Raw genomic sequence first — 21,259 nt, 5'->3', positions numbered from 1 at the left:
CTAGTTGAGCATTTGGAATTAACTGCCTTCTCCCCCTTTTTGGCAGCATCTGGTAGTAGGAGAGAGAGAAGAAGTTCTACTGAAGATTGAATTTCATTTAGTTGAGCTTGTTGAGAGGCTTGATTCTGCAGGACCTCAGTAATTTGGGCATGTTGCTTTTCTTGAACCTTCTCAATAACTTCAACTTTCTCATGAATAGGTCTGATAATTCTTGACTTGTCTAATTTGAGAGTCATATCTAGCTTTTCAGCTGATTCCAGAAGTTTGTCAACCTTGGCATGAGTTGTGGAGTACAGACCTTGAAGATTTTTAGTACTTAGAGCTGTGACTTTGAGTTGGTGCTTGAAAACAGAGTTTGTCAACAGTTCATCAGCTTTTGATATATGCTCTGTCAGAACTTTTGAGCTTAGAATGAAATCAGATTCATTCCACTTCTTGGTCCACTCAACTCCTCTGTGAGTTTCTTCCCAAGGAACCGAAGCTTCTTTTTAAACAAACTTTTGAATCAATGCCTCCTTTCTAAGAATGGGAGCATTTACTGGAGCACTGTCTCCAGAACTTGCTAGAATCTCCTCATCTTCTGATAACACCAGAGTTTGTGTAACTGAAGGAGATTCTATACCAGCTTCATCTAAATTCTGATCTTCAGGTTCCAGATCCAGAATTGGTGTAGATGGTAACTCAGCCTGTAAGATTGGAGAAGTAACATTAGATGGATGAGCTGTAGTTGGAGCTTCCAGATAGAGCACAGTTGGAATGTTCAGCCTGTAGATGTCAATTTCAGGACTTAATCCTGAATCTTCAACTGTTGTTTCTTTAATAGGAGAGACATGAGGTGTGATCGCTGTGTCTAGAACAATGTCTTTAGCTTGAGGAAGGGCTTCAATGACTATTGGTTCAGATGAGATCATAAATTCCTGACCCCCTTCCTCAGCTTCTTCAGTATCCTCAGAGTGAGGTTATGCCAAATGCCTTCTTGCCCTCATTTTCTTTGATCTCCTGGATGGTGGAGAAACATGATATGCATCAGAGTTTGCATATCTTTTCCTTTTCTGAATTTCAGACCCTTCAGCTTCTATTTCCTTCTGAAAAATCACATTTTCAGCTTCAACTGTCACGGGTTCTGATGCATGAATCTGGACTTGCTCCTCTTCTTCATCAGACTCATCCCTTAGTATCATCCTTCTTCTCCTTGGTGGAGATTTAGGAACAGATTTTGCTTTTGAAGGTTTGGGTCTTGATGTTGTAGCAGATGGTTGTTGGTGAGAGGATTGTGTTGGTTTGAAATATGTTTTGATGGTAGGTTGTGGTTGTGAAGTGGTAGGTTGTGTAGGTGCTGATGGAGGTTGAACTGGTGCTACATCAGGATATATTGCAGTATAGGTGTTTGGGTCAGAGTTTACTAAGACTTGTTTGACTGATTGAGGAATTTGGAGGGGTCTTAGTACAGTCTTCTTATTATCAATAGATAATAAGCCAGTGAAGGCCCTTTTGGCAAGTTTAAATGGTGGAATTGACTCACTAAAATTCTGAGGTGCATCAGAACAACAAAAACTGTATATAAGCTGACAGAATCTAGCAAAATAAACCGTGTTTCTATCTTCTGTCTACCTATCACCTATGAAACCTATCAAAAAACTGGCATAATCAAAATGAGTTTGATGAATTAGAGCATACCCAATTTGTTGACTAAGGATTGGAATTGCATCAAAATTAGAGCATTTGTTGGCAAAAGCTCTGGTGATGCAGACAAAGAAGAAACTCCACTCCCTCCTGATGTGGGGTCTCTTCAATTGTCCCAGCTTTGCCAAAGGCTTTTCATAGCCTAGATTTGCCATCATTTGTTGAAGAGCTGTCTCCTCAACTGTTGAATTGAAAATACAATCTTCTGGCAGATGTAGAGCTTGGCGAACAGTAGACACAGTCACCACATGTTCATCCTCCCCTGTTGTAAAGATAATACTTGGGGACCCAGCTTGTCCACCATCATCATAAACACCTGACCTCCAAAATTCTAGTATCTGTGTTCCTGAAAGAGCCTGGGGTTGGGTCAGTGCATAGCCTATTTCACTTTGAGCAAGAAAGTCTTGGACGAAATGAAGTTCTGGAGGAGCCTCGTCTTTAGAAAGAATAGCCATGTAGTTATTAGGAACAAACTTGGCTCCATTAAAAATGATGTCCTTTGGTGCCATTACTATAAAGAAATAAGTGAGAAAATGGTATATATACAAGGTGTTTGATAAAATGCCTGTAAGAAAATAGCTTCAGAGAATGTTAGAGAGTGAGAGAGAATAAGAGAGATTAGAGAATAAGAAAAGTAGGTAAAAGATTGTAAAATCTTTTAACTCTTTTATTTATACACCCACTAATTACAACGGTTATATTCTGAAGCAGAACCGACATTAGACACCTGTCACGCAGTAAATAGTCAAAACATTGATTAGTGGGCACGGGAAATGTGCAGTAATTATTGCTCACATGTTGTTTTTCAAAACAAACACGCAACCCATAAACCAAATGATTATCACTGTTTTTCTCTTACTTAATTATTTTATGATAAATATGACCGTTACAGTAAATACCACAAATAAGTCAAGTAAATAAATAATGCCATGTAAGCTTCAGAGTTTCCATCTGGATTTGCATCAGAACTTTACTATTATCAGAATTTAACGGTCATCAGAACATGGCTTCTGCACTTAAAAAGTGAATGTCTGTTGCTGTGATTCTTCATACAAAAACTGACTGGTTTCTTCAGAGTTTAATCATCAGAACTTTCATCAGAACTTGTCCTCAGAATTTATGCAAATAATACTTAACTATTTATCTGAAACAACTTAATCACCACAGTAATTTTCATCATTCATATGGAGTGAGAGTGTGTGCAATTGCAAATGATCAGATGAAGATTAAAGTCTGATAGACTTTAGTATATCTTAGAAATAAGGAATAACTAAGAAAAATGCTTAAAATCTGTCTTTAATTTTGAAGTCTACTATAAGAATAAATTTATGCAAGAGTCCACCTCAACTGTTTGTGTTTATTTTATGCATCTTTTGACATTCTTTTTACAGTGGCTTCTCAGTGTAAATGAGTCACAACTGCTATCAGAATTTATGCTATTATCAGAGTATTTCTTCATGAATCAGAGAATATGAAAAGTCACTAAGAAAAATTTATTTGCTTTTCTAATGCATATAACTTAATACCAGCAATGCACTTGGGTCTTCCCTTTCACATATTTACTCTAGATCTCAAAGGAGTACCTGACATTAATTTTCTTTTTTTCTTTTCTTCAGATAAGTGAGACTTATCAAGTTTGTAGTTCATCCTTAAGACTTACTGACATCAGAACTTGACAGATAAGAAGCAAGAATCTATTTTGTGACTTAGTAATAAGATACACAAGGTAAATTTGACTAAGCTCAAAATCAGAATTTGCTTGTGTTAATGAATTTCCTCATAAATAACTAATTCAAACATGGGATACCGGTTTGTTAAAGACTACTAAGTCAGCATCTAACAATTAATCCTCATTGGAGTGAATAGTCACAAAACATTCAAAACACTATCAGAGTATATAGAATCACATCAGATAACAATCAGTATTTAATATATTACAGTCTAAGCACATATTACATGGAGATAAGACAATCTGTAAACATTGATCATAAAGTCTGATGCATGTGAACAAAAACTAAGCAGATTTTGAGAAAGCACCTGAAACCATTCCAAGTTCATTTACCATTCTTGTAAAAGTAGCTTCACATAGTGGTTTTATGAAAATATCTGCTAGTTGTTGATCTGTTGGAACAAAATGCAATTCCACTGTACCTTCCATCACATGTTCCCTTATGAAATAGTACCTAATGCTGATGTGCTTTGTCATTGAGTGTTGAACTGGATTACCTGTCATAGCAATAACACTTTGATTGTCATAGTAAATAGGTATTTTAGAAAATTCTAACCCATAGTCCAGTAACTGATTCCTCATCCAAAAAATATGTGCACAACAGTTTCCTGCAGCAATATATCCTGCTTTTACAGTTGAAGTAGAAATTGATTTCTGTTTCTTGCTAAACCAAGAAACCAATCTGTCTCCAAGAAATTGGCAGCTTCCACTAGTGTTTTTCCTGTCTATTTTGCATCCTGCAAAATCTGCATCTGAGTAACCTATTAGCTTAAAATCTAATTCTGTAGGATACCACAATCCTAGATCAGCTGTACCCTTGAGGTACTTGAAAATTCTTTTTATAGCTATTAGATGAGGTTCTCTTGGATCTGCCTGAAATCTTGCACAAAGATAGGTAGCATATATGATATCAGGTCTACTTGCAGTTAAATAGAGTAAAGAACCAATTATACCTCTATAGTTAGTAATATCTACTGATGATCCAGTATCTTTATCTAACTTGGTTGTAGTGACCATGGGAGTGGATGCAGTTGAACTGTCTTGCATTTCAAATTTCTTGAGCAAATTTCTGGTGTACTTGGATTGATTTATGAAAGTAGCTTCTTCATTTTGCTTGACTTGAAGTCCCAGAAAATAGCTATGTTCTCCCATCATACTCATTTGATATCTTGACTGCCTTAGCTTTGCAAACTTTTCACAAAGTTTAGATTTTGTAGAACCAAAAATGATATCATCAACATATATCTGTACCAAAAGTAAGTCCTTTCCATGGTTGAGGTAGAATAAAGTTTTGTCAATTGTGCCTCTGTGAAATCCACTTTCCAGAAGGAATTGAGCTAAAGTCTCATACCATGTTCTTGGAGCTTGCTTAAGGCCATAAAGTGCTTTGTCAAGCCTGTAGACATGATTAGGAAATTTTGGATCTACAAATCCTGGAGGTTGTTCAACATATACCTCTTCTTCCAATTTTCCATTAAGAAAAACACTTTTCACATCTATTTGAAAGACTTTAAACTTCTTGTGAGCAGCATAAGCCAAAAAGATTCTTATGGCTTCCAATCTAGCAACTGGAGCAAATGTTACATCATAATCAATACCCTTCTGTTGAGAGTAACCTTTAGCAACCAGCCTTGCTTTGTTTTTTGTAATTATGCCATCACTATCAGTTTTGTTTCTGAATACCCATTTTGTGCCAACAATGTATCTGTTCTTTGGTCTTGGCGCTAGGGTCCAAACTTTATTTATTTCAAGTTCATTTAACTCTTCCTGCATTGCTTGCACCCAATCAACATCTTGAAGTCTTCCACTTTTTTTGGTTCAGTCTGAGATAGAAATGAATGATAGAGACATTCATTTGATGTTGTTGTTCTAGTTCTGACACCTGCTTCAGGATCACCAAATATTAAGTCAGGTGTGTGTGATTTTGTCCACTTCCTTGCAGATGGGAGTTAATCTCTAGAACTGGATCCTCCCCCAGGATCCATGTTATCTCCATCAACATTTTCTGATGCTCCCCCTAAAGTTATGCTCTCTGAAATTTCAGAATTTGAGTTGGATCCTTCAGAAATTGAAGAATCAGAGTTTCCAGAATTATCAGAATTTGGCTCATCAGAACATGATGAATCAGAACTTGAAGAACCAGTGACAGGTTCTGATGCTTCTTGTGAGTCTTGAGTTGTGGTAGGATCATCAGCTTGCCCCCTGAACATGTGCATTTTCCCTTGAAGTAGTTACCACAGTTTCAATGACATCAGGGTTTAACCCATCAGAACTTACAGGATCAGGATTTAGGTCATCAGAATTTACAGAATTAGAATTTAAATCTTCATTTTCAAATCTCAGCTGATCATGATCATTGAAATCTTCAAGTCCAATAATCTTTTTATCATCAAAAGATACATTGATAGATTACATGACAACCCTTGTTCTTAAATTGTAGACTCTGAAGGCTTTTGTGGAAAGTGGATATCCAACAAAAATTCCTTCATCAGCTTTTAGATCAGTTATCACTTCTTATTATTTTAACAGAGTCTTTGACCAATTTATCCAGCTATCTGACATGATCAGTTAGAATATATGCAGTTTAATTCTTCTTGTGCAAGAAATACACCCAGGTGTATCTTGTGAACTCATCCACTATAACCATAGCATATTTCTTCTTTGCAATAGACATGACATTGACTGGACCAAATAGATCAACATGTAGTAAGTGATAAGGCTCAAGAATTGAGGATTCAGTTTTGTTCTTGAAAGAAGATTTTCTTTGTTTTGCCTTTTGACATGAATCACAAAGGCCATCAGGAGCTAATACTGATTTTGGCAGTCCTCTCACAAGATCTTTCTTTATCGGCTCATTTATATTCTTGAAATTTAAATGAGAGAGTCTCTTGTGCCAATTCCAGCTTTCTTCAATTGAGGCTCTATTAACAGACAGATTGCAGAACCATCATAACTTGTTGAAAGTCTGGCTTCATATATGTTACCATGCCTGTAACCTTTCAGAACCACTCTGCCTGTAGAATTACTTATAACTTCAATGTTCTTCAAAGAAATCTACATGATAACCTCTGTCACAGATTTGACTCACACTTAGCAGATTGTGTTTAAGTCCTGAGACTAGAGCTACTGATTTAATGATGACATTCCCAGGATTGATATTACCATATCCTAGAGTCTTTCCCATGTTTCCATCTCCATAAGAAACTCATGGGCCAGCTTTCTCCACAAAGTCTTATAGCAGGGCTTTATTTCCAGTCATATATCCTGAACATCCACTGTCCAGAACTAGGATGTTTTTCCTGTTGCCCTGCAATCACAAAGACCACTATTGGTTAGTTTTAAGGACCCAGACTTGCTTGGATCCTTTGGCCTTTTTAAGTTGGTTAGCATTTGCAGCTGATTTAGTTTCAGAGTTTATGCTAACATGCGGTTTATCAGACTTTATATCAGACTCTGCATCAGACTTTACAGTAGAAGGAATTACACTAACTTTCTTTAAAAAGGTTTTATTTGATAATAATCATAGTACAAACTATGATATTCCTTACAAGTATAAATGGAATGCCATAAACTACCACAATGAAAACAAGGATTTTGTGGTTTAAACCTAACAGATTGACTCTTAACTCCTGATCTAGGAGGTAAAGAGTTTATATCTTTATTTTTCCTGCAAAAAGAAGCAAGATAGTTATAGTTTCCACAGTTATAACATTTCTTTCTAGGAGCATTAAGAACAGGCATATAATTATTGCTTTTATTCACACCTTCCTTTTTATTCCTATTTTTCCTAGCTTCCTTTACCTTGTTCACATTTCTAATCTCTTTCAGCTTATGCTTAAGCTGCTTCTTTTTCATTAAACCTATGTTTACTGAAGCTGGTTTGTCATATTTTAATTTGTCAGAAGTTGACTTTTCTTTGACTTCTGTCCCAGAATCTATCATCTTTTCAGAATCAGACATTACAGTTTTTGCTACAAACTTAACATGATTAACTTTAGGCTTTTCAGCTTTCTTGGTAAAGTTTGGTTTAGATTACACAATTTCTTTTTCTTCTTTATCATCTTCATAACCTAATCAAAAGTTTTAAGATATAATCTCAACTCAGTAATATCGTCAGTATGAAAAGCAAAAGTTGTTTGAGGTACCTTCAATTCAGCAGTGTCAGTACTGCTATTAGCATTTGCCATCAAGGCATAGTTCACCTTATTTTCAGAATCTGAAGTGTCTGTCCAGCTTTTCTTCTTTGTGATAAGTGCCTTGCCTTTATCACTTTTTCCTTTCTTGCAGTCAGGAGATATGTGGCCTCTTTCACCACAATTGTAGCATTTGGCATGTGAGTTGTCTCCTCTGTCAGACTTTCCTCCTTTGCCTTCAGACTTTCTGAACCCTTTCTTATCAGAACTTCCACCTTTCCTGGAAAACTTCTTGCCCTTTCTGAATTTCTTGTAGGCTATCTTTGTGATACCTTTCACCATAAGAGCATATAGTTGCATCATCTCTGCATCAACATCCACTTCAGGTAAACTTTCAGTTTCTGAATCATCATCATCAGAATCTGATGATTCTGAATCAGACTTTATGATGAGAGTCTTTCCTTTGCCCCTCTTTGAAACAACAACTTTAGGAGATTCCTCCTCAGCTTTAAGAGCAACTGTCCTTGACTTTCTGCCATGCCTCTTGCTCCTTTGATCCATCTCAAGTTCATGAGTCTTGAGTATACCATAAATTTCATCAAGAGTAGTTTCAATAAGGTCATAGTTGTGTCTTATGGTAGTAGACTTCAAATCCCAATTTTCAGGAAGAGCTAAAAGGAATTTTAGATTTGAATCTTCAAGATCATATTCCTTGTCCACCAGTGACAGATCATTCAAGAGTTTGGCAAACCTGTCATATAAATCAGTTAATGACTCATCAGCTTTTAAGTCAAAGTGCTCATACTCTTGAGTGAGTATAGTCTTCCTGTTCTTTTTGATTGCATCAGTTCCCTGGCATCTTATTTCCAAAGCATCCCATATCTCCTTTGTAGTCTTGCATCCAATTACCCTGTTTGACATGACATTATCAATTGCACTATGCAGCAAATGCCTTACCCTTTCATCCTTGGCAATAGATGAGATATCTTTAGGTGTGTATTCACCTTTCTCCTTTGGTATGGTCTTTGCTGGTTGATCAGCAACTGCAACAGAGAGCTTGGTAGGCTTATATGGTCCTTCATTATTTCTATCAAGGTATTCTGGATCTGTAGCTTCCAGAAATATAGCCATCTTCACCTTTAATATGAGATACTCAGATGGTCTCAGTATGGGAACCCTAATAGTCTCATATCGACTATGGGTTTGAGTGTTTTGAGTATCTTGAGTTTTGGTGGGCTTAGTTGGAGTTTGTGTTTCTTCAGACATGATTGATTGTTTGGATCTTACTGTATGTGTGTTAACAGAAAGGCTCTGATACCACTTGTTAGGTCACACAACACTATATAAGGGGGTTGAATATAGTGTTTATACAATCAAATCAATTTCAAACACAAGTATGTAACAGTAATCAAATATATTCAATATAATAAACTCTGTTACAATAGAACAGTTGTTCTCTCTCAATGATGAACAATATCACTAAGAGCTGCTAGGTTACAATGTATAATCTTCCTCGTGAATGATAACACATATAGTGTAAACCCTAAGCTGTGTTTATATAGTACACAGTTACAAGATATCTTCTAATTGATATGGAATATAATTATGTCTCTCAAAATATATCAATCAGATATCTTCTACAAGTCTTCTAGTCTTCTAACTCTTCATGCATATCTTTTATTATTTTAGTCACGATCCTTTCCTGTAAATCAGCTGCTTTCCTTATCTGAAGTATTCGCACTTAAGTCCTGATATAAATCCTGACGGCCTTAAGTTCTGATATAAGTTCTGACTTTAGTAAGTTCTGATTTCCAGTAAGTCCTGATATTAAGTTCTGAAACTAAACATAATAGATTAAACATGACATCTCAAATATATATAACAGTTGATATCTGAGATCTCTACATGAATTTTTACTTATCCATATCTCTTGGGACTTCTCTATAAGTCATTTTGTACTTCTCGACAGACTTCTCGATAGTGATTTGTTGATATCTAACTTAAAACATTTTTCTTAAAACAACATTATTCAAATTCAAGTTTCTACACTTCTCTCTGAGGCATAATCAGGATTTGATCTTCTTCTAGAATTTATTCCTTAGCTTGGAGACTTTTCACAGAAAAATCCTCCAGTCTAATCTACTTTACATTTTTACAAACTCAAGAAATACAATTACAAAATACAAATTTAGATCATCATACAAGTTATCCTTAGGGTTGCCAATATGACTTAGTTTTGTTATGTACAGGCATGTCTTACACAACAATCTCCACCAATTTGTACTAAGATTACGTGTCACAAATTCATGCGTGATAACAAGACTATCCCCAAGCTAAAATGAAATAAAAGTTAAACATACAAATTTACAAGGTACACTTCTATATATTCTTGTAGTTATATTTGGACATGAATTACAAGACTTATCTGACTTTTTAATAACCAGGTTCTTTTCTAATTAGATCGTCGAGTTTAACTAAGATTTCAAGTTCTTCAATAATCTCAGTTCCGCTTAGAGCTTCCACCAGTTTGAGCCATTTTTTAAATGAGTAACGGTCAATTAGGTTGATCCTGTACCTTGATAATCTGTGAGTTTTTATATTCAAAAAATACACCATTTGCAGACCCCCTGCCTAACTGTTAGGGCTAGAACACGCGCTAATATTCACACAAGTATACGCGATCGCAAGTAGTATATAATAAATTCTAGTTCGTTCCCACAGGGATTGGTTTAGGTTAATTTCAATCTATGTATCTATGCAACAATGGTATGGTTATTATCCAATGATAAGACAAATAACAAATTGAGGTTGATTATAACTACAATTAAGTAAGAGATTATACTAAAGAATATTAACTACAAGAGTAAAGAGAGTTGAATACTATATGACACAAATATGGGATTCTAACTTCATTAAATACTTCATTCAATAGCCTTTCCGTTCTTAACCTTAGCACGTAATGGTGATGACACTAATCAGATAACACGAAACTGATAAAAGCCAACTTTCTTTGTATGATTACCATACTACCAGACATCCATAAAAGAGATAGAAGCTGAATAGACACCAATTATATTGAGACCCTATATGTTTATAGAATTTGACAACATAACGGTTTAACGCACAAGTTATCTATCGTGATTACATAGGGCAAGTAAGGTGGTTAAAATTACCTACAAATCATGTATATCAAACACATGAACCTTGGTAGCATGGCAAGTTCTAAACCCTTAAATTCACTTTCGCTTCATTAAAGATTAACACGCTATCTTATAAGTTTGCGACGCTCATAAGACGAATAAGCATAACCAATAATAGGCTAGCATACAATCACCACACACTAAGGTATCAAAACGAATCAACTAAAGAAATTCATAAATAAATCCGTTAGAATCCCACGATAATGATTAGCCCATAATCGGACTCATCATCAACGTGGGTTCCGATGAAAGCATGGTATAATAAACGTAGTCTTTATACTTAATAAATAATAAACCAAGTACGAAACAAGAGTATAGGTTCATGAATAGGAAAACTAGCATCCAAAGTTACAGCTTAAAATAATGAATCACAAGTACAAACTAGATCTACTTCGCCTTGGTTGAATTATGCTCTACGGTCTTCTTACGCCTTCTCCTTAAGCTCTGGTACGTTTTGTTATGAAAAATGACCTTAAGTTATGTATATATAGCAGCCCATGCAAAGTAGAAGTCTTCTGGATCAAAATCAGAATAGAAATAGAATTCTTTTATCTCGACCTCGCGCGGTCGCACACTTGACCAGCACGGGCGAGCTGAGTTTCTGCTCTTTGGGCGCGGCCGCACAATTCTACAGCGCGGGCGCGCTGACTCTCTGCAAAATTTCCTAACTTCTTATTTTATTGATGATTTGAGTTGGTCTTTTCACGAGCTTTATTCTGGACATCATTCTAACACCATATTAGCATAACAATGCTAATTCACCTGTATTCCTGATGAATGCCTGAAGTGCAAAAATAATACAAAAATACGTTAAAAACACTAACAACTCGAGTACAAAACACCACTTTAAAGCTTTACAGAGCGTTATAAAGTGTCATAAATGCCACTCAACGTACCCCCAAACTTGAATCGATGCTTGTCCTCAAGCATAAACAGACTCAAAGAATGAGAAATAAAAATGCATGAATGCAAACTATATGAACGCAACGATCCCCATAGAATAACTAAACCAACCAACAAGCAACATCTCAACAAATGCAGTTATTCGCATAAAGATCAATCAAGCCCCACAAATCAACTTACAAGCCAGATACGTGCGTGTGTGCAAATGCTTACAGATATAATATCAAAACTAGATCAATAGTCATGACTCAATACTCATCAAAGCAATCGCAAGGTTATAAATAGAATAAAAGCTAAACTCAAAATAACTTATAATACTTCAATTCTTATATCGGAGTTTTCATGGATTCATGCTTTTATTGCTAACACATAAACAACACAAATATGCTTACTTGACCGTGCAATGAGTGAGGTCCACAAAAGACTTATACAATAATATCCATGTTGCAAGCATTAGGTTAGTGGATCCCAGACTATAAAAAGCCTTAGGTCACTAGGCACAAAGTCCCCTAAGAACTTAATAACTCGAATACTAAAGAGCCCACTCGTGATCAATTATGCATATACACATTTTTTTTCTTTTTTTTTCTCTCTTTTTTCTCTCTTTTTTTTCTCTTTTTTTTTCTCTTTTTTTTCTCTTTTTTTTCACAAATTTCTGAATGAGTGCATTTCGCTCCATCTCGTTCAACCCTAGACTACTCGTATAAATATGAGCCGGCTACTAGCCATTTGACACCTAGCCACAACAACTAGCAATGAAATCCAATTTTCTCCAATTTTTAAATATCCATGCTATTTTATCATTAAGAGAATATCCTAAATTCTAAATATAAACAACCGATTAAACTTCGACAACAAATAAACCATGACCATGGTCTAACCCTCAAGCAACCTATAAGACTTAGTGAAATACAATTGTCTCTAGCATGCAAATCAACTCGACAAGACTTAACATCACTAAATACGATATCACTACATTAGCATCAATATCATAAATCAATCGGCAAAATCATCTAAGGGATCATGTTATTATGCACATGTATGAAACTATATGCAACAAACTATCATAAAAACTACAAAAAAATAAAAAAAAACAAAAAAAAACTACTACATGGCAAATATACAATTATATGAACTAAACTAGCATGAATATGTAACTACATGCGACTCACACAAAACACATAATCCTTAACTACTACCCCCAAACTTAAAATATTCATTGTCCTCAGTGAAGGTAATAGTAAGGAATCAGGCATACCTAATCAAAACCAGGGTCATCACGCTCAAGGGGTGGAGTGTCAGGAGTGTTTGGAGGTGGATACACGGAATCCTCACCGAATACTGGCCACTGGATGTCAACTCCTGTGGCTCTGAATGCAGTCCCCAACGCCTGGATGAGGTCATGTGTAAACCTGCTATGGATGTCATGCATCGCATCCATCCTCCTAGTTAAACGCCTATATTGCGTCGTACTCAAACCAGAACTACCCCGTGCTTCCTCCTGCTGCTGCTACTGCGATCCTGAAGGACTAGCCTCCTCTCCCAACTGAGCTCTCCCAGCTGCTCGACAAGCCTGCGAATTTCCACCAGCATAAGTCTGATCCGCTGGCCTTCCATTTGGCAGATAGTCATAAGAATATCCAAGCCCCTTAGGATCGGGCTTCCCACCATACCACTCGGTCATATTCAACAGCGTCGAACTATCAATCGGAGCACTAGGGAGCTGTAGCTGCTCATATGCAGGCCAACGAACGTCAACCGTCGTGCACAACTTCGTCACAATGGATGAATAGGGTATCGAACCCGTAGTACTCCCTCACAAAAACCTCTGAATACCCTGATGGATAACCATCCGAAGATCCATATAGTCTCCCTGAAGAATACCCCACAACAAATGCGCATGCTCCACAATAATCTCATGCACGTGAGAAGATGGCATCATGTTAGCACAAATAAAAGAATTTTATGCACATGCAAACCTGTTCATGCATGAAGCAGTAAATGTGGCATACTCATTCGTGCCCTTCTTGAACTTCCAATGAGTCTCAGGCACACACAGAGTAGCAATAATCAAATCCAAGTTAAACTCCTCCGGAGTCTTCTCGTTCCATTTCTCCTGCTCCTCCTTCCTTTCGGGCTGCTCAATCACCCTACGAATAGCCTCATCACTGTAGTCTACCATCATCCCCCTCACCACGGTGAAACCGTTCTTCTCCGCCTTAGCATTAGCATAAAACTCACGCACCACACTCAGGGGCATAACAATGGGTGTCTCGCAAAAACTAACCCAGCCCATCTCCAAAATCATCTTCAATAACTTACCATCTTTCCCCGATGGAAGAAAACCACGCTCTTGGCTATAGGCTTCGAAAGCAGCCTCACATACTCCGCCTCAGCCTCGGGAGTTGAAAACCTAGCCCTCACACCACCTGCACTCGAAGAATCAGTGGTGCTGCTGCTTACTTGAGTTCGCTGTCTTTTTGGTGCCTTTGAGATTGAATAATTTTGAGAGAATAGAAGTTTGTAAGAGAGGTTTATGTGTTTGAGAGTTTGAGAAGTGATGGAGAAGTTTGTGTATAAGTGTATGTATATATAGGAGATTGGGAGAGAATTAATGGAAAAGGAGTGGGAATTGATTATGGGAATAATGGGAATAATGGTTTGATTTGGAGAGGGAAATTTGGGATGTGGGTGAGTAAAATTCGGGTAGGAATTTATTTTGGAATAAAGTCCCCGATTTTCTCTTATTTTCTACTATTTTTTTAGAACACAGGGACCCAATGCGGCCGCACGCTACCTTGGCGTGGGCGTGCCGTGCTTCTGACATTTCAGCGTGGCCGCCCCGTCAAGGAGCGCAATTTCTGGAATTTCAGCGCGGCCGCCCCGTTCTACAGCGCGGGCGTGCCGTGCTACTGTAGTTGGCCCTAAAATTTTCTGTTTTTTTATTTTTTTTCTGTTTTTCTATTTTCTTTCTGCTTCCTCTACCTACTAATGTACAACAAACTTGGGTTGCCTCCCAAGAAGCGCTTGGTTTACGTCGTTAGCTTGATGTAGAATTTCAAGATCAAGTAGACAATAAAACGGCACTAACCACCTCACGGTTTGCCGTATCCCCATAGTAGTGCTTTAACCTCTGACCATTTACCTTGAATGCTTGGCCTGGATCATTCTTAAAAATCTCCACAGCTCCATGCGGAAACACAGTTTTTATTATGAAAGGCCCGGACCATCTCGACTTCAATTTTCCAGGAAAAAGACGGAGACGAGAGTTAAATAACAGAACTTGTTATCCCGGCACAAACGACTTGAGCACTAGACCCCTATCGTGCCACCTCTTGACTTTCTCCTTGTACATTTTATTGTTTTCATACGCTTGAAGCCGAAATTCATCGAGTTCATTCAATTGAAGCATTCTTTTCTTACCAGCTGCATCCAAATCAAGGTTCAACTTCTTCAAAGCCCAGTACGCTTTATGCTCGAGCTCCACAGGCAAATGATCCCTTACCATAAACCAACTGAAATGGCGATATTCCCAACGGAGTCTTGTATGTTGTTCTATATGCCCAAACAGCTTCATCAAGCTTCAAAGACCAATCCTTACTTGATAGACACACAACCTTCTCTAGAATACGCTTGATCTCCTTGTTAGACACCTCAGCTTGACCATTAGTCCGAGGATGGTAGGCTATAGCAATGTGATGATTCACGTTATACCTTTGCATCATGGCAGTGAACTTACAATTATAAAAATACGATCCCTCATCACTGATTATGACTCTTGGAGTCCCAAATCGTGTGAATATTTGCTTATGAAAAAATTAAGCACTACCTTCGCATTATTTGTCGGTAATGCTTTGACTTCAACCCATTACGACACACAATCGACCGCCAACAAGATATACTGATTATTGCACGATGAGACAAACGGCCCCATGAAGTCGATTCCTCAAACATCGAAGACTTCAACCTCGAGAAGCACATTAAGAGGCAACTCATCCCTCTTGGACATATTACCCACATGCTGGCATCGATCACACTTCAAAACAAAGTGATGCGCATCCTTAAACAATATAGGCCAGAAGAATCCTGCTTGAAGGGCATGTGCTGCTGTCTTCTCTCCACCATAGTGACCTCCATAAACAGTCGAATGAAAGTCTCGCAAGATGCCCCTCATTTCGCTATACGGAAGACATCTCCTGATAATTTGGTCAGCTCCTTGCCTAAAAAAATATGGATCATCCCACATGTACCACTTCACCTCATGAAGAAACTTCTTCCTCTGAGCGTACGACAAGTATGGAGGCATGATATTACTCACAAGGTAGTTCACAATATCTGCAAACCATGGTTCTTCCTCTTGCACCCGAAACAACTGCTCATCAGGAAAAGACTCATTTATCAATGTCTTATCCTGTGAAGTTGCACTTGGAACTTCCAAACAAGAGAGATGATCAACGACTTGATTCTCAGTACCCTTTATGTCCTTGATCCCTAATTCAAACTCCTGAAGCAAAAGAACCCATATAATCAATCTAGGCTTTGAGTCTTTCTCCGATACGAGATATCGAATAGAAGCGTGATCAGTGAAAACTATCACCTTCGTCCCAAGCAAATAATCGAAAATTCTCAAAATCACAGAAAATGGCCAAAAGTTCTTTCTCAGTAGTAGTATAATTCAATTGAGCACCATAGAGGGTCTTACTAGCATAGTAGAACACATGAAATATGTGGTTCTTTCTCGGTCCAAGAACTGCTCCAACTGCATAGTCACTTGCATCGCACATCATCTCAAAAGGTTCATTCCAATCAGGTGCAGTTATGATAGGTGTCGTGATCAAACTTTTCTTCAAGAACTAAAAAGCAGCTAGGCACGTCATCAAACTTGAACGGGACATCCTTCTCCAGAAGATTGCACAAAGGTTTAGAGATTTTTGAGAAGTCCTTGATGAACCGTCTATAGAAACCCGCATGAGCAAGGAAGCTGCGAACTCCCTTAATAGAAATTGGTGGAGGAAGATTTTCAATGACCCCTACCTTGGCTTTGTCCACCTCAAGACCCTTACTAGAGACCTTGTGATCAAGAATAATGCCCCGTCGCACCATAAAGTGTCATTTCTCCCAGTTCAGAACCGGTTTGGTCTCAACACACCTTTAAAGAACATCGCCAAAATTCCACAAGCACTCATCAAATGAATCGCCAAACATAGAGAAGTCGTCCATGAACACCTCCACATTCTGACCAATCATGTCAGAGAAATTAGCCATCATGCATCTCTGAAATGTGGCCGGTGCTCCACACAATCCAAAAGAAACTCTTCTAAAGGAGAAAATACCAAAAGGACAAGTGAAAGTGGTCTTTTCCTGATCTTCCGGAGAAATGAAAATCTAATTATAGCCCGAATAGCCATCCAGAAGACAGTAGTACTCATGCCCCGCCAACCTGTCAAACATCTGATCAATAAAAGGCAGAGGGACGTGATCCTTTCTCGTGGCCTTGTTCAGCTTCCTGTAATCCATGCAAACTCTCCACCCCGTGACTGTTCGAGTAGGAATGAGCTCATTCTTCTCATTAGCAACAACAGTGATACCTCCTTTCTTTGGCACCCACTGAACTGGACTCACCCAAGAACTGTCAGAAATGGGATGGATGATCCCTGGATCAAGCCACCTGAGAATTTCTTTCTTCACAACTTCTTTCATGATCAGATTAAGCCTTCTCTATTGCTCAACAGTAGGCTTTCTACCTTCCTCAAGTAGAATTTTATGCATGTAATAAGAAGGGCTGATTCCCTTAATATCTGCTATCGTCCATCTAATTGCCGATTTGAACTCTCTTAGGATTCTCAAGAGCTTTTCCTCATCACTACCTGAAAGGTCAGATGCAATAATCACAGGCAAAGTAGATGCATCACCTAAAAAAACATACCTTAAGTGTTCAGGCAATGGTTTAAGCTCAAGTGTAGGAGATTTCTCAATAGATGGCTTGAGGCGCTTTGGAGATTTGTTCAGCTCCTCCATTCTAAAAGATTCAAAAGGCAAAGCCATCTTCCTCTTCCAGGGAGGAGCATTCAGATATTGCAACTGCTCATCACCTTCATCATCTTCACTATCTGAATTTCCCAACAAGGCCTTTTCTAAGACATCAGACCTTAGCAATTGATCAAGTTCTGAAGTAACCAAAGAATCAACCAACTCCACCTTCAAGCACTCCTCATTTTCCGTAGGGAATTTCATGGCATTGAACACATTAAAAGTTACATCCTGATCCAGCACTCGTATGGTGAGCTCACCCTTCTACACATCTATCAAGGTTCGGCCCGTCGCCAAGAAGGGTCTTCCCAAGATTATGGGAATCTTCTTATCCTCCTCGAAATCAAGAATTACAAAATTAGCAGGAAAGATGAGTTTATCCACCTTGACCAAGACATCTTCCACAATGCCTCGCAGATATGTAATAGAACGGTCGGCCAACTGCAAGGTCACATAAGTAGGCTTTGGATCAGGTAAGTCCAACTTCTTGAAGATTGACAAAGGCATCAGATTGATGCTAGCTCCCAAGTCACATAAGCATTTATCAAAAGACACTTTTCCAATGGTCTAAGGAATAGTGAAGTTACCAGGATCTAGGGATGGCAACGGGTCGGGTTCGGATCGGGTATTATAAAATCCAAATCCAAATATTTTCGGGTTATCCAAATCCAAATCCGTCAGGTTTCGGATCGGATCGGGTAATTTTCAGGTATCCAAATTTACGAATAATGTAGTCAAATTTAATATTATTTATACATACAAACACTACTAATTACATTCATATGATATCTAAAATTAAAATACATTAACTAATAAGTAGTTAAACAAATTATATTGCAGGTTGACATGGTGAATAATATCTAAGATATATTGATAACATAATATTTAGTATATCATCACAAATTAGTTTTTTTAATAAATATATACAAAGTACATCTTACATAATAAAAACTGATTTTGAAATAAAAAGTCAAAATTCACTAAATAAGTGTCGACAATCTTGATAATAATAGACCATTACTCAAATAATACAATAACAATATGTATATTATATGTATTACATCTAAAATATTACATATAATCTATAATACATGTGTCGGGTTTTAATCAGGTTTGGATTGGATTTCGGATTTCGGATCGGGTATCGGTTCGGTATAGTTGAAATCCAAATCCAAATCCAAAACTTCACGTTCGGTATATCCAAAACTTCGAGTTTCGGATCGGATATCCATCAGATCAGATTAATTTGCCATCCCTACCAGGATCTTTAAGCTTCAGAGGCAACTTCTGTTGCAGGACAACACTACACTCCTCCGTGAGAGCAACTGTCTCTAAGTCATCAAGCTTCACTTTCCAGGAAAGTATACCTTTTATTAACTTCGCATAACTAGGCATTTGTTCAAGAGCTTTAACGAAAGGTATGTTGATATAAAGTTTTATGAACACCTCCAGAAACTTCTCAAACTGCTTATCCAACTTTTTCGTCTACAGCCTCTTAGGAAAGGGAGGTGGAGGATATATCTGTTTCCCCCCTGTATTACTCTCAGGAGGAGTGCGTTTAATAGTAGTCTTCTTTGGTTCCACTTCAGCTTCCTTCTGCACTTCTTCTTCAACCACAGCTTCTTCGTCCGAAACTTGAGAGTGTTCGGAATTTGCAACCTTCCCAGACCTCAATGTAATTGCCTTTATCTGCTCCTTAGCTTCCCTATTTCCTGGTACTTCAGTGTCACTAGGGAGTGTACCAGGTTGATGATTTAGCAAGGCATTGGCAATTTTCCCAATTTGATTTTCCAAGGTCTTTATAGAAACCGCTTGGCTCTTGCACATGAGCCTCAACTCTTCCAATTCAGACTTTTGATTAGACTGTTGTAGCTGGAGTTATTGTCTTGGTGCACATTGTGGTTGTTGAAAGCCAGGGGGTTGTACTGCTTTGCTGGATATTGCTAATAAGGCTTCTGAAGCGTATTTTGAGTGTTGCTCTAGCTAAAGTTAGGATGATTATGGTTGTTAGGATGATAGGTGGCTGGCACAGGTTGCTGCGACCTCTGAAAGTTGCTCACGAACTGAGCTGATTCACTAGAAATAGCACACTGCTCTGTCTCATGGGCACCAGCACAAAGCTCACAGACACTAGTGATCTGATTAACTCTATAATTAGCCAAAGAATCCACCTTCATCGTCAAAGCCTTAAGCTGAGCAACTATAACAGTAGCTGCATCTAACTCCAGAATTCCTGCTACCTTGCCCTGAGATAGTCTCTGAGTAGGATTCTGGTATTCATTAGCAGCCATCAGTTCAATCAATTCATAAGCTTTATCATAGCTTTTAGCCCACAAGGTTCCTCCTGATGCTGCATCAAGTATGGGTCTAGAAGTAGCACCCAATCCATTGTAGAAATAGTTAATGATCATCCAGTCAGGCATCCCATGATGAGGGCACTTCCTAAGCATCTCCTTATAATGATCCTAAGCCTCACATAAAGATTCTCCAGATTGCTGAGCAAATTGAGTAAGTGCATTTCTGATCGCAGCAGTCTTCACCATAGGAAAGAATTTAGTTAAGAAATTTTGAGCAAGATCCTCCCATTTGGTGATAGACCCTGGTGGTAGAGAATGTAGCCAACACTTTGCTTTATCCCGTAGAGAGAATGGGAAAAGCCTCAACTTAATAGCATCTTCAGAAACTTCATTGAACTTGAAAGTATCGCAGATCTCGATGAAATCTCCGATGTGCATGTTGGGATCTTCTGTCGGAGAACCCCCAAACTGAACTGAGTTCTGTATCATCTGAATCATGCTCGACTTGATCTCAAAGGTTTAGCCGAGATGGCTGGTTGAACAATGCTAGACTGAATATCATTGATCTTTGGTTGAGAGTAGTCCATCAAAGCCTTTGGATTTGCCTCTGGTTCTCCCATTGCAATAAGAACTTCTTCTTCTTTCTCAACTAAGATCTCTTCTTCTACATTCTCCTCAACTACAACTTCTTCCTCATCTTGATCCAGTGTTCTCTTACGAGACCGAGAACGCGTATGCATACACGCTCGCTAGAGTGCCTGAAACACAACAAGGTATAAGTAAGTACCAATGTCCGAGTCACTGAACTTTAATGACCAATGATGACAAACACATAAACTAAAAATTAACACCGAGTCCCCAGCAGCGGCGCCAAAAACTTGTTTGGGCTAGAACACGCGCTAAAATTACACACAAGTATACGCGTTCGCAAGTAGTATAAGATATAAATCAGATTCGTTCCCACAGGAACTCTTTTTAGTTAACTTAAGATTATGCACCTATGTAACAATGGTATGGCTATCGCTCAATGCTAAAACAATAACAAGTTGAGATGTTTATAACTAAGATTAAACTAACATGCAATTAACTAAGAGATTAAAAGTGATTGAATTAACTATATGAGACAAACATGAGATTCTAACTTCATTAAATACTTCATTCAAAGTCATTGTTCTTAACCTTAGCATGTAATGGTGATGACAACTAATCAGATAAACTAAAGCTAGTAAACGCCAACTTTCGTTGTACGAATACCCTACTACGAGACATCCACAAAAGAGATAG

At 37.9% G+C, this 21,259-nt stretch overlaps 1 non-coding gene across 1 annotated transcript; it reads left to right on the top strand.

Annotated features, from left to right (window-relative positions):
* Nucleotides 1-20,099: 20,099 nt before the first annotated feature.
* Nucleotides 20,100-20,206, top strand: LOC141688478 (small nucleolar RNA R71). The gene has a single exon (XR_012561920.1). It is a non-coding gene; the product is annotated as a small nucleolar RNA R71 (small nucleolar RNA).
* The last annotated feature ends 1,053 nt before the right edge of the window (nucleotides 20,207-21,259 follow it).

This window comes from Apium graveolens, chromosome 9 (assembly GCF_009905375.1).
Source record: "Apium graveolens cultivar Ventura chromosome 9, ASM990537v1, whole genome shotgun sequence".
Lineage (NCBI taxonomy): Eukaryota > Viridiplantae > Streptophyta > Magnoliopsida > Apiales > Apiaceae > Apium > Apium graveolens.
Note: the sequence above shows the minus strand (reverse complement) of the source record. Positions and strands in the feature narration are given on the sequence as shown.